This window comes from Pan paniscus, chromosome 6 (assembly GCF_029289425.2).
Source record: "Pan paniscus chromosome 6, NHGRI_mPanPan1-v2.0_pri, whole genome shotgun sequence".
Taxonomy (NCBI): Eukaryota; Metazoa; Chordata; class Mammalia; order Primates; family Hominidae; genus Pan; species Pan paniscus.
Window position 1 is genome coordinate 83730319 of NC_073255.2, and position 8372 is coordinate 83738690.

At 50.6% G+C, this 8372-nt stretch overlaps 1 long non-coding RNA gene across 1 annotated transcript in view; it reads left to right on the forward strand.

Moving 5' to 3' along the window:
• The first annotated feature begins 43 nt into the window (after window positions 1-43).
• LOC134730686 (uncharacterized) overlaps window positions 44-8372 on the forward strand; it is a 28225-nt gene continuing 19896 nt past the window's right edge. Inside the window, exon 1 of the long non-coding RNA XR_010112606.1 lies at window positions 44-8171. This is a non-coding gene — a long non-coding RNA (uncharacterized LOC134730686). The remainder of the gene's footprint in view (window positions 8172-8372) is intronic.

Consider the following 8372-nt stretch of genomic DNA (forward strand, 5'->3'; position numbering starts at 1 on the left):
TGGGAAACCCTCTGGCCTTGCTTGTGTGGGGAGCTGGGCCTGGGCCTGGCCTGTGGGGCCAGTTGGACACTGTCAGGTCACATACACACAGCTCTTGGCAGGAGCCCAGCCCTGGGGCTGCCAAGGCCAGGCTGGCTCGCAAAGGTCCCACGGCAGGAGCAGGCACGGGGATGTGCCCCGGGTGGGGGTGGCAGGTCCCCAGGCAAGGGGCCAGAGAAGGAAAACCTGAGAACAGGCAGCACAGATGGGAAAGGAGAAGGGCAAAACAAAAGCAGAGGAGGCCGGGCACGGTGGCTCCACCTGTAATCCCAGCACTTTGGGAGGCGGAGGTGGGCGGATCACCCAAAGTCAGGAGTTCCAGACCAGCCTGGCCGACATGGTGAAATCCCATCTCTACTAAAAATACAAAATTAGCCAGGGGTGGTGGCGCGTACCTGTAGTCCCAGCTACTCAGGAGGCTGAGGCAGGAGAATCACTTGAACCCACGAGGTGGAGGTTGCAGTGAGCCGAGTTCGTGCCACTGCACTCCAGCCTGGGTGACGAGAGAAACTCTGTCTCACAAAAAAAATAAAATAAAGGCTGGGCGCGGTGGCTCATGCCTGTAATCCCTGAACTTTGGGAGGCCGAGGCGGGTGGATCACCTGAGGTCAGGAGTTCAAGACCAGCCTGACCAACATGGTGAAACCCTATCTCTACTAAAAATACAAAAATTAGCCAGGCCTGGTGGTGGGCGCCTGTAATTCCAGCTACTCGGGAGGCTGAGGCAGGAGAATCGCTTGAACCCAGGAGATGGAGGTTGCAGTGAGCTGAGATCGTGCCATTGCACTCCAGCCTGGGCAACAAGAGTGAAACTCCATCTCAAATAATAATAATTTTTTTTTTAAAAAGAGGCTGTAATCCCAGTACTCTGAGAGGCTGAGGCAGGCAGATCACTTGAGGCCAGGAGTTCAAGACAAGCCTGGCCAACATGGTGAAACTCCGTCTCTACTAAAAATACAAAAATTAGCTGGGCATGGTGGCAGGTGCCTGTAATCCCAGCTACTCAGGAGACTGAGGTGGGAGGATGGCTTGAGCCCAGAAGTTCAAGGTTGCAGTGAGCTATGATCATACCACTGCACCACTCCAACTTGGGACACACACACACACACACACACACACACACACACACACACACACACACACACAAGAAAGAAAAGAAAACTAGAAAGAAAGAAAAGAAAATTGGCCATGGCAGGTTGCAGTACAGGTGGCAATAGCTCAGGTTAACAGCTGGGACCTACCACCTGAGTGAGGATGACAGGGAGAGTATAGAACCAAATGGAGATGAGGTGAGCCTGGGAGAGTAGAGGGACAGGTGAGGCATGAAAGCCAAACAGAGCGTCCCCACCGTGGGGAGCCTTCTGTGCTCCGTGAGACTGCTCTGGTCCTAGCTACAACACTTGGAATTTGCTGCCCAACATCAGGGTGTTTTTAATTCTTCTCTTGATCAAAAATAATAATAATCATCATAGAGCCATTGTCACCAGATTAGTGGTAGTAGCAGGAGCCACTGACCCTCACTTGGGCCTCTTCCTCCTCCCAGGCACTGCACTGGTAATTTACTTCTCATCCTCCTTTGGTCCCTAGAGGGCAAGAAATCTGGGCCCCTATTTTCCAAGACAAGCTACTTGCAAGGAGTACAGCCAGCAAGAAGTGAAGCCAGAATTCAAACCCAGGTCCATCTGAGAACGCCTCCTCTCCCACACCGTGCTGCCTTCTGTAACTGCCAGGGTCCAACACAAACCTGTTGCCAACCAACGTCCTCCACCCTACTGTATGCCTTACCTTCTGTTGCCCAGGCTGGAGTACAGTGGTGCAAACGTGGCTCACTACAGCCTCAACCTCCTGGATTCGAGCAATCTCCCATCTCAGCCTCCCAGGCAGCTGAGACGACAGGTGCATGCCACCACACCTGGCTAATTTTTAAATTCTTTTGTAGAGATTGGGTTTGCTATGTTGCCTAGGCAGGGTCTCCCTCTGTTGCCCAGGCTGGAGTACAATGGTGCAAACATGGCTCACTACAACCTTAACCTCCTGGGTTCAAGCAATCCTCCCATCTCAGCCTCCCAGATAGCTGAGACGACAGGTGTATGCCACCACACCTGGCTAATTTTTAAATTCCTTTGTAGAAATGGGGTTCACTATGTTGCCTAGGCAGGTCTCAAACTTCTGGCCTCAAGTGATCCTCCTGCCTCAGCCTCCTGAGTAGCTGGGATTATAGGCACATGCCACCACACCCAGCTAATTTTTGTAGAGACGGGGTCTTACTATGTTGCTCAGGCTGGTCTGAAACTCCTGGGCTCAAGCTCTTTGGCCGTCCCAGCCTCCCAAAGTGCTGGGACTACAGGCATGAGCCATGCGCTGGGCCCTAAAATGGTGAATTTTATGGTATGTATATTTTACCACCACACACACACACAGTTACAAGGTAGATAAGCCTCCAAAACATGCTACATGAAAGAAACCAGACATGAAATGGGACACAATGTGTGATTCTATTTGTATGAAGTGCTCAGAATGGGCAGATCCATAGAGACAGAGAGCTGACTGGTGGCCACTGGGGTCTGGTAGGAGAGGGGTGGGAAGTGATTACTTAATGGGAACAGGGTTTCCTTTACGGATAGTGAAAATGTTCTGAAATTAAACAGTCATGTCGGTTGCATGACATAGCGAATGTGCCAAATGTTGCTTAATTATACACTTGAATTTGTTACAATAGCGAATTTCATGTTATATGTATTTTGTCACAGGAAACAAAAGATAAAAAACACTGAGAAACTGATTTTTTTTTCTTTTTTTGAGACGGAGTCTCACTCTGTCACCCAGGCTGGAGTGCAGTGGCGCGATCTCGGCTCATTGCAACCTCTGCCTCCCGGGTTCAAGTGATTCTCCTGCCTCAGCCTCCTGATAGCTGGGATTACAGGCACCCACCACCCCGCCTGGCTAATTTTTGTATTTTTAGTGGAGACGGGGTTTCACCATGTTGGCCTGTCTTGTCTCGAACTCCTGACCTCAAGTGATCCACCTGCCTCGGCCTCCCAAAGTGCTGGGATTACAGGCATGAGCCACCACACTGGCCTGAGAAACTGATTTTACTGAATACCTACTACACGCAGGGCAAGGCTGCCACACAGATAGTAAGGCTCTTTGCCATACAACCACAAGAGGGCCTTTCACAGACAGTTGTGGACAGCCATGCACCTGCACATGGCTGCCAGGATCCAGGGCACCACACCAGGGGCTGCTAGAGAGCACACAGATGATAGGAAGTGGACCCTGTGGCCAGGTGTGGCAGCTCATGCCTGGAATCCCAGCACTTTGAGAGGCCGAGGCAGGAGGATCACTTGAGGCCTGGAGTTCAAGACCAGCCTGGGCAACATGGTAAGACCCCATCTCTACAAAAAATAAAAATTTAGCTGGGGATGGTGGTATATCTGTAGTGGTGGCTACTTGGGAGGCTGAGGCAGGAGGATTGCTTGAGCCCAGGAGTTGGAGGCTGCAGTGAGCTATGACTGTGCCACTGCACTCTATCATGAATGACAGATGGAGACCCTGACTCCCCACCCTTAAAAAAGGTGGATCTTGTCCTCAAAGGGATAAAGACTGTACTACTCCTTCCTGTCCTTTCCTTCCTTCTCCTCTGACTGTGCTTATGCCTGTAATCCCAACACTTTAGGAGATTGAGGTGGAGGATCGACTGAGCCCAGGAGGTGGAGGTTGCAGTGAGCCGAGATTGTGCCACTACACTCCAGCCTGGGTGACACAGCGAGACTCTGTCTCAAAAAACAAAAACAAAAACAAACAAAAAATGGCCAGGCGCGGTGGCTTACGCCTGTAGTCCCAGCTCTTTGGGAGGCTGAGGCAGGCGGATCACCTGAGGTCAGGAATTTGAGACCAGCATGGTCAATATGATGAAACCTCGTCTCTACTAAAAATACAAAAATTAGCTGGGTGTGGTGGTGCGCACCTGTAGTCCCACCTACTCAGCAGGCTGAGGCAGGAGAATCGCTTGAACCTGGGATGTGGAGGTTGCAGTGAGCTGAGATCACACCACTGCACTCCAGCCTGGGCGACAGAGTAAGACTCCGTCTCAAAAAAAAAAAAAAAAAAAAAAAAGAAAAGAAAAGAAAACAAAAACAAAAACAAAGTATCTCGTAACATCGTCCTAGACAAGAATGAGAAAGGACAGGCTGCCAGGGGTCCAAACCACCGCCCACCAGCCAAACCTGGCCTCAGCCTGCTTGTGCATGGCCTGTGAGCTAGGACTGGTTTTTGTGTTCTTGTTTAGGGACAGAGTCTTGCTCTGTTGCCCAGGCTGCAGTGTAGTGGTACGATCATAGCTCACTACAGCCTTGAACTCCTGGGTTCATGCGATCGTCCCACCTCCACCTCCCAAGTAGCTGGGCCTACAGGTGCGCACCACCACGCCAGGCTAATTAAAAAAATTTTTTTTGTAGAGACGGGGTCTCACTTTGTTGCCCAGGCTGGTCTTGAGCTCCTGGCTTCTAGCGATCCTCCCACCTTAGCCTCCCAAAGTGCTGGAATTACCGGCGCGAGCCACCATGCCTGGCTTTTTAAGGGTGGGGAGGAGGAGGAAGAGGAGGAGGATGAGGAGGAGGAGGAAATAGTAGCAGCAGGAAGCCACAAAGCCAAAAACATTTACCATCTGGCCCTTTGCAGAAAATGTTTGCTGGCCCCTGGACTAGGCAGGGCAGCCTATGAGGGTGGATGTCCACACATACAGAGGCTGATTACTGGCCATCACTTTGGGGTAAGGCATGCTGGTGCCCGAGCCTGTGTCCTCCTCCTCATGTTTACCAGGGAGGTATATGTCAGGCACAGTGATTGATCTAACCGATGCTGGGAACAACAGTAACTACATTTAGATGACTACTTTTTTTTTGTTTGGACAAGGTCTTGCTCTGTTGCCCAGGTTGGAGTGCAGTGGTGCAATCATGGCTCATTGCAGCCTCGACTTCCTGGGCTCAAGCAATCCTCCCACCTCAGCCTCCCAAAATAGTTGGGAGCACAGGTGCATGCCACCACACCCAGCTAATTTTTTTTTTTTGAGATGGAGTTTTGCTCTGTCACCTGGCTGGAGTGCAATGGCGTGATCTCAGCTCACTGCAACCTCCGCCTCCCCGGCTCAAGCGATTCCCTTGTCTCAGCCTGCCAAGTCGCTGGGATTACAGGCACCCACCATCACTCCCAGCTAATTTGTTTTGTAGTTTTTAGTAGAGACGGGGTTTCACCATGTTGACCAGGCTGGTCTTGAACTCCTGACCTCAGGTGATCCTCCTGCCTCGGCTTCCAAAAGTGCTGGGATTACAAGCGTGAGCCACCGCACCCAGCCGCTAATTTTTTATTATTTGTAGAGGTGAGGATCTCCCTGTGTTGCCCAGGCTGGTCTCGAACTCCTGGCCTCAAGCCATCCTCCTGCAGCGGCCTCCCAAAGTGCTGGGATTACAGGCGTGACCCACCGCACCCAGCCTCAGCCTGGTTCCTTGCGTGAGTCTTGGTTTCTTGGTCTCCTTTTCCCCATATGCCAGCTGCCTCCCTCCATAACAGAACATCCGTGATGACCTTCGGGGTGCCCACTTAGGCTTTCAAAGGGGCCTGGAATGTAGGGCACAGGGTAAGAGACTCGGACACCAGGCCTTGGGGAAAAGGAGAAGCGGGCCCATATGCCCTCCTCTCACCCACAGGGAGCTGTGGCTTCGAAAGGGGCTCCTCCCTTGTAAGGCTGCTGCTCCTGTCGGCATGGAGGAAACCTTGGTTCCGCTTCCCTAGCACCCCAAACTGCAAAGTCACGCTGGCAGGTATTGCACCCAGAGGGCTCATTCCCCATTCATCATAGTCACTGGTTGGGCAAGTCACCCTCCCTGGAAAGCGCAGCCTTGGGTAAATCCACCAGACATATCCTGATCTTTCACTATTCACAGAGCCAGACTGGAGTGGCCTTTCGTAATGGCCCTGGCCAGAGCTTCCAGGGGAAGCCTTCCGGATAGGCAGCTTGTCAGCAAGAGTGGGAAACCCTGGGCTGCGCCCTCCCCACAAACCACCAGCATTGCCCAACTTCCTCTCTTCATGCCCTCTACCACCCTCTCGTCGCCCCAGCTTTCTTTCTTTCTTTTTTTTTCTTGAGACACAGTTTCACTGTCACCCAGGCTGGAGTGCAGTGGTGTGATCTCGGCTCACTGCTACCTACCTCCACCTCCTGGGTTCAAGCGATTCTCACACCTTAGCCTCCCGAGTGGCTGGGATTACAGGCACATGCCACCAACTCTGGCTAATTTTATATTTTTAGTAGAAACAGGGTTTCACCATGTTGGTCAAGCTGGTCTCAAACTCCTGACCTCAAGTGTTTCATCTGCCTCAGCCTCCCAAAGTGCTGGGATTACAGGTGTGAGCTACCACACGTGGCTAATTTTTGTATTTTCAGTAGAGATGGGGGTTTCACCATGTTGGCCAGGCTGGTCTTGAACTCCTGACCCCAGGTGACCTGACCTCCTCAGTCTCCCAAAGTGCCGGGATTACAGGCATGAGCCACCGCACCCAGCTGTTTCCCCAGCTTTCTAACAGTGAGGTTAGTTTTGTCTCTTCTCTTTTATTAATATACTGCTACTTATCTCCAATGATCTGAAGACTCAAGGTGGGTGATGCCTGACTTACAGGAGATCCCCCAGCACGGGAACCATCCCTTATCCAGCTCTGGGTCTCTTGCAGTGTCCAATTTCTAAAAGTGACCTTTCTGTCAAGTGAATGAGCCAAGCCCCAGCCACATCCCAGCACTAGAAAACCTGATGCCTCTCCCTTGAGCACATCCTTTTTTTTTTCTTCCAAGTTTTTTTGTAGAGATGGGGTTTCACTATGCTGCCCAGGCTGGTCTCAACCTCCTGGGCTCCAGTGAGCCTCCCACCTTGGCCTCCCACCCAACATCCTTGACATCCCACCTTTTGTTCTATTTCTGCAGGAATCGCTGTGTGTAGAAAGAAAGCCTTTGGTCAGTGGTTCCCAGACTTGGCTAGGCCGGGATATCATCTGAGAATCCTGTACCCCGAGTTTGTACACACACCCCTAGATTCCTTTGCTCCACCCCCAAATTGGACTCATTTGGCCTCGGAAGGGCCCATGGCACTGTTAATTCAGGTGATGTTACAGAAGAACATTGTATGTCAGAGTCTAAGAAAAAATTCAGCTAAAAGTAAAAACAGTGGCCGGGCACAGTGGCTCATGCCTGTAATCCCAGCACTTTGGGAAGCCCAGGTGGGTGGATCACTTGAGGTCAAGAGTTTGAGACCAGCCTGGCCAACATGGTGAAACCCCATCTCTACTAAAAATACAAAAATTAGCCAGGTGTGGTGGCATGTGCCTGCTGTAATCCCAGCTACTCGGGAGTCTGAGGCAGGAGGATTGCTTAAACCCAGAAGGCAGAGGTTGCAGTGAGCCGAGATCACTCCAGCCTGGGCGACAGAGCAAGACTTTGTCTCAAAAAAAAAAAAAAAAAAAAGAGAAGAAAAACAGTAACAAAAAGGAAGAATGAGAGCAAAGAATAAAGATGGTGGAAATGTGAAGAATGAAGTCAGTTTCTCAGCTCAGACAAGTATACCCTGATGTAAGTAAATTTTTTTCTGGAAAATGTGAATTGCCACTAAGGCCAAATTAGGAGATTATTATTCATTTCACAGAAGACATTGGCATTCGATACCCTTAAATAGCAATCTCCGTTAGTACATTTAAGAGAGGATTCAGTTTACAGAAGTGTGATTTATACAAAACCACATCTGTTACATAAAGCTCAGAAAAATAGCTCTCCTCCCATGTCATCTTGCTAACTATAGAACTGGCCCAGTATAGATGGTCACCTATTTTCTTCTAAAAGATACCACCCCTGCTCTCTGTCATCTATTTCTGTTTCACCGTGATCATGGGTAACAGATTCTTAGGGGCCACCCAGATCTCTCTCTGGTCTTCCCTAAACTCAGGGAACAACTGCTCTGAATTGTTTTCATATTCACTCATTCATTCGACATATATTTCTGGAAGGCCTATCATATGCCTGGCACTGCTCTAGAAATACAGCGAGGGTGCGGTGGCTCATGCCTGTAATCCCAGCGCTTTGGGAGGCCAAGGTGGGTGGATTGTTTGAGCCCAGGAGTTCAAGACCAGCTGGGGGCAACATGGTGAAACTCTGTCTCTACAAAAATACAAGAAATTATCCAGGCGTGGTGGTGCATGCTTATAGTTCCAGCTACTTGGGAGGCTGAGGTGGGAGGATCACCTGAGCTCAGGAGGCAGAAGTTGCAGTGAGCCAATATTGCGCCACTGTACAC